Genomic DNA, 15,177 nt, shown 5'->3' on the forward strand with positions numbered 1-15,177 from the left:
ATGTTTTTGTGATTATAAAGCAGGTCTAGGTTCTATATTAATACTGTGAAAGTATCAAAGCCTCCACAGAGAAATGCACACAGCCTGTATTCAGAAACTGAGCCTTAAAACCAGCCGTCAGGACTTCTGGAACTTTGTGATGTCACAATTCAATTTCAATTTCAATTCAATTTTATTTGTGTAGCGCCAAATCATAATATACATTATCTCAAGGCAACAAAGAAGTCACCGCCCTCAGCCACGCCCACCTGGACCCTCCATCCAACCTTGCAGGATTTGGTTTCTCTGAGTGTTTACCTGAAATCTGCTGTATTTTTATTGGATCACTCAGAAAACAGTCAGCCAATCAGAAGAGAGGCTCAGATCCTCTCTTCTGATTGGCCGACTGACCTGTTGTTACTAGAGCTCCAGAGAGAAGCCTGAGAGAGGAGATGTAAAACTACACTGAGATGGTTTTTGGTTCTTAAAACCACAAATATATCTTCTGATGGAGATCAACACCTCAAATAAACCACAGAAGAAGAGTAAAATATGGAGCTTTAAAAAAAGAAATTCACCTTCTTCATCATCATCCTCGATTTCAGACTGAAATGAGTTCAGATGCTTTAATAATAGAATATGATGGAACAACAACAGAAGCTTCAGGTACAAAACAGTTTTCAGCTCTGAACTTCTGGCAGACGACCTCTGTGACCCCGGCTTTAAAAACACGACAGCGGTCTGCACTGTAATAAAAACACCACCTCTCACACACACACACACACACACACACACACACACACACACACCCAGAGGCTGGTCAGGGATTCTTCTCACATCCACCTCAAATCCCTCGAGTGAGAAGGAGCGAGGAGGCGAGGAGGAGGAGGAGGTGACTGAAGGCACATTTACCATCTGTAATCAAAAGAACTCCATGTTGGACTGTCGCCTCCCCCCTCCTCTCATTCTCTCCCTCCTCTCTTTCTCTCTCTCTTCAATTTCCTTCCTTCTGTTCCAAAGCATGACCGGCATACTGATGGCGGGATTACACACACACACACACACACACACACACACACACACACACACACAATCTAGTGAGAGAAGTAATGACTTTCTGCCTTCTCTCTCAATTCGCTCCGAGCTGCCAATTCCCACTGGGTTGTTCTGTGTGTGTGTGTGTGTGTGTGTGTGTGTGTGTGTGTGTGTGTGTGTGTGAAAGAAACAGAAAGAGCAAGAGACACGAGGGAGGTGATACAACATCTCCAATTAGCTGGGCTGGTGGTCTGTCTGGGGGGTTCATGGTGTGTGTGTGTGTGTGTGTGTGTGTGTGTGTGTGTGTGTGTGTGTGTGTGTGTGTGTGTGTGTGTGTGTTGGCTGGATAATAAGACCACACAGTAGAGGTCTTCAGGCAGGTCATCGACCTGAACTTGAACCTGATCTCTAGACTCTCTGGTCCACCTCGACTCCAGGTCTGAGTTAAAAAACACATTTTTCACTGTTCAACTTCCTCCAGACAAGTTTTAAACTGTGTAAAAATCCTCTGATTCAAATCTAGTTTTCATAAAAACTGCTCTGAAGCTCATCTACTCTGACTTCCTGATGGAGAAACCTGGATCAGGCCTTGGCCCCGCCCACCACCTGCTGGCTCCAGGTGTCCAGGTGACAGAGCAGAGAGGATGAAGATGTTAGAGGAGGAAACATCAGAGACTCAGCCTCATGTTGGAGCCTCAGTCAGACCCAGACTCAGAGGAGGAGTCTGTTGAGACCAGAATCAGAGACTAGCAGACGGACCAGAACCGTTAGCGTAGTTAGCATCTTTCATTTGTTTATGTTGTTTGTTAGCTTGTAACTGGCAGTGGCTGACACAGTGTTAGTGGTTGTGCTAATGCTAACTCTGGCTCTCTGTACTGACAAGGTTTCAGGTGTATTTAGCCCCGCCTCCCTGTCCACAGAGACGTGGACAGTCCACAGACTCCGCAACCTGAACACTGATGATTTGAATCACAGGCTGAGTCAAACCTTATTTTGTCAGTCAAATCATTTCCCTGTTTTATCTGTAACATTGTTCACACAGTGACACAGGACTCGTCTCTGTCGGCTGCTCAGACAAACTGCACAGAAACACACAGGTTTCCACCAACCTGCTGAGGTTTTCGTCTTTGACAGGAAGCAGCACAAACCTGACGACTGAGTAAACACAGCAGACAACAAGCTCAACCACTGCTCAGCAGCCGCTGGAGTCCTGCCCCCACAACTGCCCCGAGAACAACAACTGCCATGTGTGGTTGGAGGGAAAACGACGTGGACGACAACCAGCAGCTCGTGCTGCAGCAACATTTGTGCTGAAAAGGCCAAAAATGGAGGGAAAAAAGCTCAGCTGATGTCACGTGATGTGATGAGATGGAAACAAAATGGAGCCTGAGGTGCAACAACTTGTTGTAACGTTGGTGAAACTTTGCAGTGACAAAAAAACACTGGTTTTCTAATCTTCAGCAAGAACTGGTCAGTTTTAATATCAGTCAACAGTAGTATGCTAGCTAACGTTAGCCTCAAGAGCTAGAGTGTTTACCGTTACTAGGCAACAGTGTCAGCTGCTCCAGGACTGACGTCATCATAATGATCCAGATTTTAACTGAGGTTTGAGACCGGATCTGAGGACCCCTCAGAGGATCTGGTCCAAACATCAGGACCAAGCAAGGCCCAGGACCAGATTTCTCCTCCGACTGTTGGGAGTCTTGAATCAGGGTTAAACCGGCCTGTGGTCTGAGCCTGGAGTTAATCGCTGACCTCTAAACCCCTGGGTCAAGGTTCGGAGCGTCTTCAGAGGAACAAAGTGTCAGTTTGCACTTGGAATATCACGTCATCATCTATGTGACGTGATATCTGCTCTGACTTGTATTCACAGCCACAGCTGGTGATGTGTGTATGACCTGCAGCTGAGCCTTCTCTCACCGTCACTGACTCGTCATGTGACACACCTCACCTGTTCTTAAACTGACTGTTATCAAGAAAGTCAGAGCTGCTGCACAGGAAGTGACACGTTTCCTGACGTTTGAGGTTTCACTTTAAATCAACAACATGTTCTGCTGCAGCGTCGACAGACAGGAAGTAACTTTCCTCTGTGTCTCACATGAAGTGAAAACAACACGATGTGTTAGAGGCAGTGACATCAGTCTGATCTCACACAGGAGCAGGGAGGAGGAGAGGAGGAGGAGAGGAGCAGAGGAGGAGAGAGGAGGAGCAAGGAGGAGAGAGGAGAGGAGAGAGGAGGAGAGAGGAGCAGAGGAACAGGGAGGAGAGGAGAGAGGAGGAGAGAGGAGGAGAGAGGAGGAGCAAGGAGGAGAGAGGAAGAGGAGAGGAGCAGAGTAGGAGAGAGGAGCAGAGGAACAGGGAGGAGAGGAGAGAGGAGGCGAGAGGAGAGAGGAGCAGAGGAGGAGAGAGGAGAGAGGAGCAGAGGAACAGGGAGGAGAGGAGAGAGGAGGAGAGAGGAGGAGGAGAGGAGCAGAGGAGGAGAGAGGAGCAGAGGAACAGGGAGGAGAGGAGAGAGGAGGAGAGAGGAGAGAGGAGGAGGAGAGGAGCAGAGGAGGAGAGAGGAGGAGGAGAGGAGCAGAGGAGGAGAGAGGAGGAGGGAGGAGAGGAGAGAGGAAGAGAGAGGGGAGAGGAGGAGAGAGGAAGAGGAGAGGAGCAGAGGAGGAGAGAGGAGAGAGGAGAGAGGAGCAGGGAGGAGAGGATCCACATCTGACAGGATCTCCTGTTTCCACATTCTGCTGCTGCTCAGTATTGATGGATGCTGCACTGACGCCTCCACACACACACACACACACACACACACACACACACACACACACACACAGAGGCGCCACCAGGTCAGATAGAGTGACGGGGGAGGAGGAGGTATTTTGGGAGGGGGGACGAGGGGGGAGGATGAGGAGGGTAAGTGATGGGGTCAGAATTTTAAGTGCTGATGAGACAGTGTGTTACTGTGTGTGTGTGTGTGTGTGTGTGTGTTTATTTTCCACCAGTAAAAATCCTCCAATTCTCATTTCATGCTTCAGTGAAAAGCTTCTCAGTACAGCCTTGTTTCTTTCTCTCATCCTCGACTCCTCCTCTTCCTCTCCTCTCCTCATCTCTTCTCCTTATTTCCTCTTTTCTCCTTGCTTCCTCTCCTCTCCTCGTCCCCCTCCCTGCTTTCATGTTTCCTTTCTTCTGGCTTCTTCCTCTTCTTTTTTCCTCTGCTCTCCTAATTTCCTAACCTCTCCTTGTTTTTAATCTTCTTTTCCTGACACCTCCTTGTCTCGCCTCCTGTTGTTTCCTCTTCCTGTTCCCTCTCCTCTCCTCCAGCTCATCCTGACAGTGAAGCTTTAAATCCATCACCTGCTCAGGTGTTATTCACCTGTCAGGTGTGAGGTCTCACTCTGACCAAACGTTTCCCTGATTCACTCACAGATGAATCCATGTGTCAGTCAATGCTGGGGACCAGCGCTGTTGTAGGACACGTCCTCCACAGGTGGTCGGTGTCAGGTGTGCCCCCCCCTCTGCATGGTGAGGCAGTGAGAGTAAGGAGTATTTTGGGATGTGTCGGCCTCTGGTGACCGTGGTAACCGCCATCTCGACCACCAACAGGTTTCCCCAGAGGACGCGAAAATCATCTGTGACCTTCGTCTGAAACGCACTTCACTTCCTGTCTTCACCCTGTTCTGTCAGTCTGAATCACTCTGCTCCATTTCTACTCAGCATGTCACAGCTAATGGAGCCCTGAGGACACACACACACACACACACACACACACACACACACTGACCTAATCAGTACCTCTCCTGGAGACAGCGCTGCAGAGTTTAATTCTCTTCCTCGCTCTTTGTGTGCGTTTCCATCCGATGGGGCATCATGAGATCATGTCTGACTGCTGCTGTTTTATTCACCAGTTCCACTTCTGAACCACACAACACACTCAGTAAAATACAGAGATGTAGACTCAGGCCGAGGACAGGTTTTTAAATTATTGAAACCTACAAGAACCAGACGCTTCACACGTTAACGACTGTCTCCACCAAAACACTCAAGATTTCTCAAACTTGGCATCAATGCAGGAGCAAACGGATCCAGAGATCACAGGTAGAGGATGAGCAGAGGAGCAGAGACAGACATTCAATACCTGCTTGCTTTTCTTCTCTGAATTACAGTGTGTGAAAGGTAACAGGAATCCCTCAGCACCACACAGCACGATTCTACTGAACTGAACCAGAACAGAACAGACCTGCTTCAACTTGATTTGACCAAAAACCTTGATTTCTATAGAACTGGTTTCATCAGCAGATTCAATAATAAATTAATTTTTAATGGAGAGTTCAGCTTTGATGAACTTTGTCCTGTAAATTTTAACAGTGATGATTCTGAACGTCTCACAGATGTCCCCTAAACCCCTCATATGCAGAGTATTGTAGATGCTATAATTTACAGATGTTCCCTAAACGCCTCACAAGCAGACAATGGGTGCACTGCAGACATTATCAGGGGGCTCATGGGGTTCGGGGGCAGCAGCAGTGAACTGTATATTGTCTTTATGGGGGGGTTAAGGGGGTTTATAGTTGTCATTGCAAAATGTGCCAAAACTTTTGCCTGGTTTACCTGCGTCTCTGAATTTTAGGCACTGACAACTCTGTCAGCATCAGTGACTCTAAATCATTGAAAGTGACATTTACAGCAGCAATTCATTGAGGTTTGGTTGAGGTTTGGAAAACTTTGTAGTCATGGCTAAATAAAAATATTTGAATTAGCTTCTTACTGTAACTCAAGGTCCACTTACTGTTTATTTTACACGAGCGGTCTCGATGATTGGTCCAGGGCTGTTCTCTCGCTCATATGTTCTCAATCCCTTTATGTCTTTTCAAATCACACCTGAAAACCTCCAAACCCTCCTTACTTATGACACTGTTCTGTATTTAAATGGGAGTGAGTGTGACGTTGCTTAGTTTGGGGGGGGGGGGGGGTATAAAACATGACTCTCTGTATAAAGCACCAAATAAAAAATGTGGTTTGAATCTTAAATTCCTCTTTAATGACCAGTAACTTCCTCTGTGTGATATATAACAGCAGTGATGTTGTTAAGGATGTCCCACAGTAACATGACGTATCACAGGCTGCAGTTAGTTTGGCTCCACTGCTGCTGCAGAAACACTGTCACTGTTTAAAACTGCTCCATAAAGAATTTAGATTCATTAAAACTAAAATCTCTCTCTCTCTCTCTCTCTCTCTCTCTCTCTCTCTCTCTCTCTCTCTCTCTCTCTCTCTCTCTCTCTCTCTCTCTCTCTCTCTCTCTCTCTCTCTCTCTTTTTCCCTCCCCCCCTCCCTCCATTCTTCTCTCCGAGTCTCTCTGAAGGTCAGCCGCTCCAAAGCAGTGGTCTATAACGATTACCAATTTCATCAATTCTGCTACAGCGAGGGAGGACGGGGGAGGCTTTATCATGGAACAGCACAAGGAGGGTGAGCACCAATCAGAGCTGCTCAGGCATAAATAAAAAAACGCTAACTGACCTTCTGTCTGACTGAAACAAAGTGAAAAGGACAATTAAAGTGCAGGAGATTTATGAGGCGCTGATGTGAAGTCACAGTGAAACAGGACGGAGGAAACGCAGCGGCAGGTTGGTCCAGACACAACCAGCAGCCGGACGTGCAGACAGCGCCTCCTCCAGGCTGCCGCGCTCACTACAGCCACTGTGTAAGTGAAGATTCTTCTCAGAGCGTAGAAATGTGGTGTTTGTCCTGAGGAGGCGCCAGACTGTGTGTTCGCTGCGTCGCTGTGATTCACTGGGATTCATCCTCTGAGGAGCATGAAGACGGTGGAGATCTCCAACTCTGACGGCGTCATTATCCTTCAGCATCTTCACTAACACCTGTGGGGCTGCATCAGGTCTGTACATGTGTGTGTCTCAGTTTTAATCCATTTAATGATAGAAACTTTATTGTTAACAGTAAACAAATCCACTGATTATTTACTTCAGTTCAGAAACTTTTGAAACTTAAGGCACCAAAAATATTCTCTAAAATGTTCTAATTATTATTAATTAAATTATTTTATTCGCACATGGTTTAAATAAAGGTTCAAAGCTTTTTCCACAAGGACCAAATTCTGGTCGTTTTTGCTCCACGATATATAAAGTACTGAAAATCATAAAATAAAGGATGTTAAAAATACTGAAGCTTAAAGTACAGCTTCATTTTTGTATTTTCATGGCAGCACTGTAATCCCCACACATGGCTGCTACGACCTCTGAACTCCCAGAACAAATGTGGAGGACGTGACCTGTGAGTGTCCTGAGTCGGTCTGACGTCTCACCTGGAGCGAAACAGCTGAAGGACACAACAAAGCAAAACTATCGGCTGAGATCCAAGATGTCAACTCAACTCAGGTCAACTGTATTCTGTAATCTCCAGCACATTTACACACAGCATGAGCTGACACCACAGTGCTGAATGGAGGACGTTACAAAGGATCTGTAAGGATATGTAAGAACACAAGGAAGGCAGAGTACATATAATCTATAGATGTGGAGCAGCAACTGCAAAGACTCATGGGATCTAAGAGATCCAGATCCAGGAGCTGAGGGTCTGAGATGTGAGGTGGAGCCTGGACATTCTCACACACACACACACACACACACACACACACACACACACACACACACACACACACCCTGCTGACTGTGGCTCTGAGGGTTTTTACTGTCAGAAGTCAGCAGGAGAAATAATAGAACACATTAAAAAGTAATGCTGAGTGGATTCTAAGCAGCTCCAACAACACCGACACACACACACACACACACACACACACACACACACACACACACACACACACACACACACACACACACACACACACACAATACACTGCTTCAGTAACTGTGTGAAGAAGTATTTCTGTAGAGCATGAGTCCCTGCTGTTCTATACATGTGACCCTGCTGAACTAAGACACACACACACACACACACTTCTGCATACTGTCTCTCTAAATGAATCAGAATTAGAAAGAAAAGAACAAAGAGAAGAAAGTGAGAAAAACTAAAAAAGTGACAAAAACTCTGTGTGTGTGTCTGTGTGAGTGTGAGTGTGAGTGTGAGAGAGAGAGAGAGAGAGAGAGAGTGTGCAAGTGCCCTGCAGGTTCCAGCTTGCAACAAGTTCAAAGGTCACCAGGCTGTGTTTCCATGGTTTCGACCTCGGGCTGAGGATCAGCTGACTCTCTGTGATGATGTCACAGTCTGTGTGTTGCCCAGCAGCACTGCAGCAGCTCGATGAGATGATGAGGTCATCAAGTTCAGATTGTCACATCTAACATTTCTGTTACAGCAGCTTGTGCAACATGAATCACTGCTGCTCATCAGCTGTTTCTAAAGGTTTTGACCTCAAAGTTTTCATGAATGAAAATCTCTGCAGGGACATTAGAGGAATCTCTACAGTTTTAAACAGACTCTGATGTTAAAGCTTCTGTAAACCGTCGTCACACTACACCCCCAGCATCCCAGACCACAACCAACACTTTGTCAGCTTCGTTGTGATACGCTCCACAGCTCTGCTGACAGTTAGCCAGCTAGCGATAACAACATGCACTAAACACGTTCATAATATTAGTAACAGCAGGTTAGCTAACGTTATCATGCTACTGTAGCCTCACTCACACATTATGTAGCATCAAGTTACTGACACATGGAGGAGAAGAAAACCAGTTCTGAGTCCAGCTGGAGCCTTTAGCAGCTCTTAGGGTTCGTTATCTCAGGAAAGACTGGCTCCAGGGTCGGATTTGGAAGACATTCAGCCTCAGACTGATCCACTGGGACTGGCCGCATGAATGACATTGATGGAGCAGGTAAAGACAGTGATGGAGGTGATAAAAAATGCTGAAACTTTATGGATGCTCTGATGGTCCGGGACCCACGGGGATTTGAGCCAGTAGTCCCTATGACAAGTCCACCTGTGCTCTGGTCTCGTCTCTGGAGGAAATTCTGGAAGGTCACTTTCACCTGAACGCTGCATACTGCACTGTGTCAGTTCGCATGTGTGCGGTGCCTGAACATGGGGAGGACCAATGGTTTAACAGGATGGACTCACATGCACTAACTTGCACACGTACGTGCACACACGTGCTACCAGACCAGTTACCAAAACAAAGATTACATCACACACAGAGGGGGTGTGGCTTCTTTCTCAGGACGTGTTCACTCTACTACATCTTTACTTAGAGAATAGTTGTTTGCTGCTGTGTTGTTGTTTACAGAACCTTTAAATAAGTGATCAATGAATTAGAGCCATTTTTAAAAAGGCAAACAAGATGTATATTTACTGTGTATTTATTGTGTTGCTGCAGCGTTTACACTTCAGGCTTGAACCATGTTGAAAATTTCCATCGTGACATTTCCATAAATGACTGTTCTCATTCATTAACCTGACACGTGTAATTACCGTCACATTAATGTAATGAGGTGCAGGAGCCAACGTTGCCAAATTCTCATCGACATGTTGCACAATACACAACAATGCATCTGTACAGTCTGACACACTGTTGTGTCATTACACCGACATTTGGCACAAGAGCAACGTGGTACATTTAAATGTCCAGAACTCAAACATGTATCTCTGCGGAGCATCCTGGTGCGTGACACGAGTGTGAGCTCACGTGGACTCACAGTCACATGTCACACACCAGCTGAAGACACTGACGGAATATGAAGAGACAGAGTGACAACACTGGAAATACAGTCAGACAAACACAGAGGGAACAGAGGGTTGAGAGGTCAAAGGACAGAGAGGTGGAGAGGCAGCTTCAGGCAACAGTGTCATCACACACACACACACACACTGTACAGTGACCACACACACACACACAAACACACACACACACACATTGTGTTCCGTGACAACAAGCTGTCTGTGCTGAAGCTGCTCCAGTTTTCTGCTCAACACTGAACAAGCTAAAGATAGAAGAAGCTAAAATATCTGCAGACACATTCTCAGTCCTCAAATCTCCAACAAAGCAGAGGGAAAACCCCCAACACACAGACACAGACACACACACACACTCTGTTAATCCCTGCCTCTCTCACTCGGCCCTGTCGAGTGCTGACACAACAAACAGCCGTCAGACCACACACACTCACACATCAATAGGAAACCATCAACAAACCAAGCATCAATAAGTTGTCGCAGCTACACACCACAGTCCGTCAGCTGAGGAGCTTCACATCACATGACCGCAGAGAAGAGGCCGTCTGAGTCCTGACTGTAAAAACTCATCAGTATTATAATCCAACATGGCCGCCACCCCCCACCCCCCCCCGCAGCACTGACGGGTCATCAGTTTCAGAGGAACTTGATCAATGCAATGCGGTCTCACTGCATCAGAGCAGCACTGCAGGACGCCAGGTCTCAAAAGGACCAAACTGCACAGGAACTAGAGAAGAGTGATGGAAGCAGAGGGCGGAGCTTGTTCCTTCACACTCAATCCAGTAGCAACCTCCAGACTGCAGTTCCTCTAACGACCACTAGAGTCTGGCTCCAGCAGTGAGTCAGTCCCACAGACTCCCATGTTCAAATGTCCAACTTTACAGCAGAAAGAAACATGTTTACAGCCTGGTACAGAAACTGTTCTGGTCTCTAGAGCTCATTTCCTCCTTCATGACGACTGTACGGCTGAATTTATACAACTCACCTGTTTACATTTTATTAAGGAATAAAGGTAGGTAGAACTGAGGGCGTGGCCTCTTTGACTGACAGGTGAGGGAGCGGTATGGTTGTCACAAACCAGCATGCGTTGAAGCCTCAGCTCCACCCACGCCCTACCTGTTTGACCATATTTGGATTAGCTGGCAGTTAGGGGCGGAGTCAGGCACTGCCAAGATGGCAGCAGCGGAGCAGCTCACTCACCTGTGGGTGATGTCACAGAGGCTCCGCCCATCATTATTGACAGACTCTGCCCTCAGCTGAACTGTGACCAGGACGCACCTTTTTATTTCTCTGACTATGTTTAAATCTGATGATTTCACATTCTGTCAATAAACTGATTTATAAATGATCTACAAATATTTACAAGATGAAGGTTCAGTTTTCGTTGTTGTTAAATTATCAGACACTCTGACACTGAGCCTGTGATGACCTCCACGACCTCCAGAGGACACTGTTGTTACTGCTCCGGGTCTCAGTTCAGTTCCTCAGTAACTTTGTTAGTTTTATATTTTCTTGGAAACAACAAACAGCTGTCAGACGGCAAAATTAAAACTCGTAAAATGCAAGATCAGAATTTGTTGGAAAGTAAAACAAATTAATGTGAATTTATATTTATTTATTTTATTTAAGATGATTAAAAAGCAGATTGTACAACAGTATGTGTGTGTGTGTGTATGTGTGTGTGTCTGTTAATATTTGAAGAGCCGGGGTCAGTGGGTGTTTACATTCCAGTGATGGCAAAGTAGCTATTAGCCTCATTTACCCTCCTGTGTGTGTGTGTGTGTGTGTGTGTGTGTGTGTGTGTGTGTGTGTGTGTGTGTGTGTGTGTGTGTCTGTTAGATGGTGGGAAACCTGTGGCCAAATTGTAATATTTTATGTCAACAGAGTTCCCGCCAACAGCGACCACTGCAGCTACACTACTCTATGCACACACACACACACACACACAGACACACACAGACACACACCGCTGCTGGAGTAGAACTCAAGTCTTCAGTATTTTTTTTATCCTTCACTCTGCTGTCTTAGTGTACAGGTGTGTAGAGGTGTGAACAGGTGTGAACAGGTATGATCAGACTGAATATGACAACTCAACATGATGCTACTAACAGATCATAAAAGACGCGCTGTGGCGCCACAGAGACGCCGCGGCCCATAAATCATGTTCTCCTGATGTAAAGCAACATGATTGGTTGGTATCAAAAACACAAATCACATCATCATCATTTCTATATTTTTTTTTCATGCAACAATGATCCTTCTGACTGAAAATGTGACTCATACCATAACCACAGTTAGATTTGTTTTGCATCAGTCAGCCCTGATTGGAAGATGAATTCATAATGACAATAATTCACCTTTAACTGTCACCCTGATCACAAGCAGATCTCCTGCCACTCCACCTGAAAACTGCTCCACACTCCACCTTCCTGCCGCACACAGGTACGAACACCTTCCTGACAACATGATGGAGGTTATCAAACACCTGTACCGCGACACCACCCTCTGACCTCAGCTTCCACCCACCAACACTTTTCTTCATCCATCTCCAGCTCTTCTCTCCGTGTTTCATGTCTTTGTTTTTATTGTTTCTGTTTGTCTGACTTCGTTTTATTCCTGGTTTGTGTGTTTCTGTTCCCTGTGAAGCTCTTTGTCACTCAGGAGCAGTGGAACATAAAAAATCATTATTATAATAAAAACAGATTTGGGTGGAACAGCTTTCCTTCCTTCCTTCCTTTCTTCCTTTTTCCTTTCCCTCCCTCCCTCCATTCATCCTCCTTTCTCCTCTCTCTCTCTCTCTCTCTCTCCTGACTGACCTCAGTGTTGCGCAGCTAAAACACACTCCCACGTGTTCTGCGAGCAGGAAGCAATAAACACACACACACACACACACACACACACACACACACACACACACACACATATATATATATATACAGTTAAAGCAGTGTGTAAAACTCACACACACTGCTGCAGACAAGTGTGACAAGTGTAAGTACAACATGGCCTCAAAACTAATGCAAGGAGCACAACAGTAAAGTGGAACAACACACACACACACACACACACACACACACTCCGTAACAAAGCTGCACTGACTAACAGCTCTGACCACAGAAAGTGACACACAGTGAAGTAGAGCAGAACTGAAGAGCCACACACACACACACACACACACACACACACACACACACACACACACACACACACACACACACACACAAGCCCATTAGCAGCAGCATTAAACTACAGCAGAAGAGAGTAGACGCGGCTCCGTACCTGCTGCTCCCTCAGGACCTCCTCACTGTCAGCAGGTGTGCTCCTCTCTGACCCCGGGGTACGAGGAGGAGGAGGAGGATGAAGGCTCGGATCAGACACTCATCATCTGTCGCTGCAGCTTTTAGCAAATCCACCAAACTTCATGCTGCCTGCCCGTGCGGAGAGGACGAAGAAGAAGAGGAGGAGGAAGAAGTCTCACTCGGTCTCTTTTTCCTGCTCTGCTCCAGTGCTGTGACTTCCTTGCAGCCCTCCCTCTCTGCCTCCCTCTCTGCCGCTGCCTGTGACTAACGGCGGCCCACAGTTCCTCGGTGCAGCCGCCGAGCCGCTGCTGGTGAAGCCATCTGTTGCAACACGTCTGCCTGCCTCTCCACTTTCACTCTCCCTCCCTCTCTCTCTCTCTCTCTCTCAGGAGGGGGCGGGGTCTTAGCCTCACTGCCGGCCAATGAGGAGGCTCAGGAGTCCCTCTCCCTGACTGGAAGGGGAGGAGCCAGCAGCAGAGAGGACAAAATGCAATAAATACAGGAGGGAGAGAGAAACACACACACACACACACAGGGGAGGTGGCTGGAGTAGGAAAAAGACAGACACAGACGTTATGTGGCCAGAAGTAAGTGGACAGACACTGTAGTGTTCCCTCAGCTGTGTGAAGGAGACAGAGAACATCAGACGTGGATACCAACCAGTCAGTCCTCGTCTTCACATCCTCTCTCTTGGAAAACCACAAATACTGTTTGATCATTTACAGTAAAGCAGCAACACCTTTCAGCCACCACTGTTGGTTTTTAAGTGTGTAACTGGCTCATTGTTGGGGTCAAGAAGAGTTTTCACCAAACCACCAGACCTGAGCCTGCAGCCTCAGGGGGCAGTAATGAGCCCAATACAGGTTCGTGCACCACGATCAGGCGAGGACAAGTTCCACTGAGGTCAGACTTTGGAAAGCATCCCTCTTGTTTTGGTTCTGTAGCTGTGTCCCAGTTCAGGGGCCACATCCTTCAGAGGACGAGATCTGCGCAGGTGTGGCCCTTTGTAGCCGCTGTAGACCGTGAGGGCCGAGCTGAAATGAGACGGTCTGGTCTACGGAGGATTTTTGCCTCGTGTCACCAGCTGTGTCCGACCCGACCTTACCGCTGCTCCTGTAGCCTAGCAACCTGGACAAGACTTTTTTCACAAAAACTTGAGCTTTTAAGGCCCTTGGTTTTAACAGTTGTACCGTCAGGTGTGTGTATATATATATATATATATATATATATATATATATATATATATATATGGCACTTTGACTCAATCTTTATATAAGTGCTAACTGGTGATGAGTCATGATTTTCATTGATTGAATTCTCCTGTTTGTTTATAAGGTACTGGAGGATTTAGGACCAAAACATATTTCTGAACTGCAGCTGGTTATGAGGCACCCAGACCTCTCAGATGTCTGGACCAGGTCTGATTTCTGTCCCCAGAGTCAAAACTGAACCTGGAGATGCAGCGTTCACTTTCAATGGATCTGAACAGACAGAAAACCTGAGCGCTGCTCAGCAACTCATTCACTCACTTCATTTAAATCGGGGCTTCTGTTTGCCGGGTGATTAATTCATATCTCACACTGCAATTTGTAGTCTCCAGTTTTATGTTTTATCCTAATTTAGCTTCTATTTTATTTTACTCTTTTAAATCCTGTTTCAATTTGTCTTTTCGTGTTGCCTTGTAATTAGTTTCTCCTCTCTGTGTTTTATGTTCGAGCTTCCTCACTGTGGAAAGGTACAAATAAACTGGCTTTTCCTGAAACATGAGTTAAACAACAGAAGGACCACATCTAAAAACTGCACCATTTGGAAGGCTGCTGCTGTGAGTATTTTAGGGATAATATAATGCTTATGACAGCTAATGACTGTCAGCAGCAGATGACGATGATGAAGCACAGCGCAGCCACTTTAATAATTAGTTTCAGTGGAGGGCAGGGCTGAGCTTCCACTCACCAGCTCATGTGCTCGAGCCGTTTGTTCTGACATAAGCCTGAAACCTGCGGACAACTGGCGAGCTAGTGTTAGCTACCTGGCTACGTAGCCGTAGCAGACTGAACAAATGAAACTCAGCAGACTCAGAATGAAAAGCTCATCAGTGAACACAGAGTGAGGATCAGTGCAGAGTCTGGTTTCAGGCTGTCCCTCTACAGTCAGCATCAGGTGAACAAACAGGTGAACTCT

General features: G+C 46.5%; 1 protein-coding gene across 5 annotated transcripts in view; it reads right to left on the bottom strand.

Moving 5' to 3' along the window:
• The window catches only part of LOC139606511 (extracellular sulfatase Sulf-2-like), a 69,937-nt gene extending 56,575 nt beyond the window's left edge, over positions 1 to 13,362 (bottom strand). For 3 of the 5 annotated variants that reach the window (XM_071458715.1, XM_071458720.1, XM_071458717.1), the window contains exon 1: positions 12,977 to 13,361. The gene's annotated coding sequence lies outside the window, so the exon portion shown is untranslated. Of the gene's footprint in view, positions 1 to 12,976 lie in introns of all 5 variants that reach the window. The other 2 variants (XM_071458714.1, XM_071458719.1) reach the window with 2 other exon arrangements.
• Positions 13,363 to 15,177: the final 1,815 nt, after the last annotated feature.

The sequence above is a fragment of the Trachinotus anak genome, unplaced genomic scaffold (genome assembly GCF_046630095.1).
Source record: "Trachinotus anak isolate AG129_WGS33_773 ecotype Australia unplaced genomic scaffold, CSIRO_AGI_Tana_v1 ptg000022l, whole genome shotgun sequence".
Classification (NCBI taxonomy): Eukaryota; Metazoa; Chordata; class Actinopteri; order Carangiformes; family Carangidae; genus Trachinotus; species Trachinotus anak.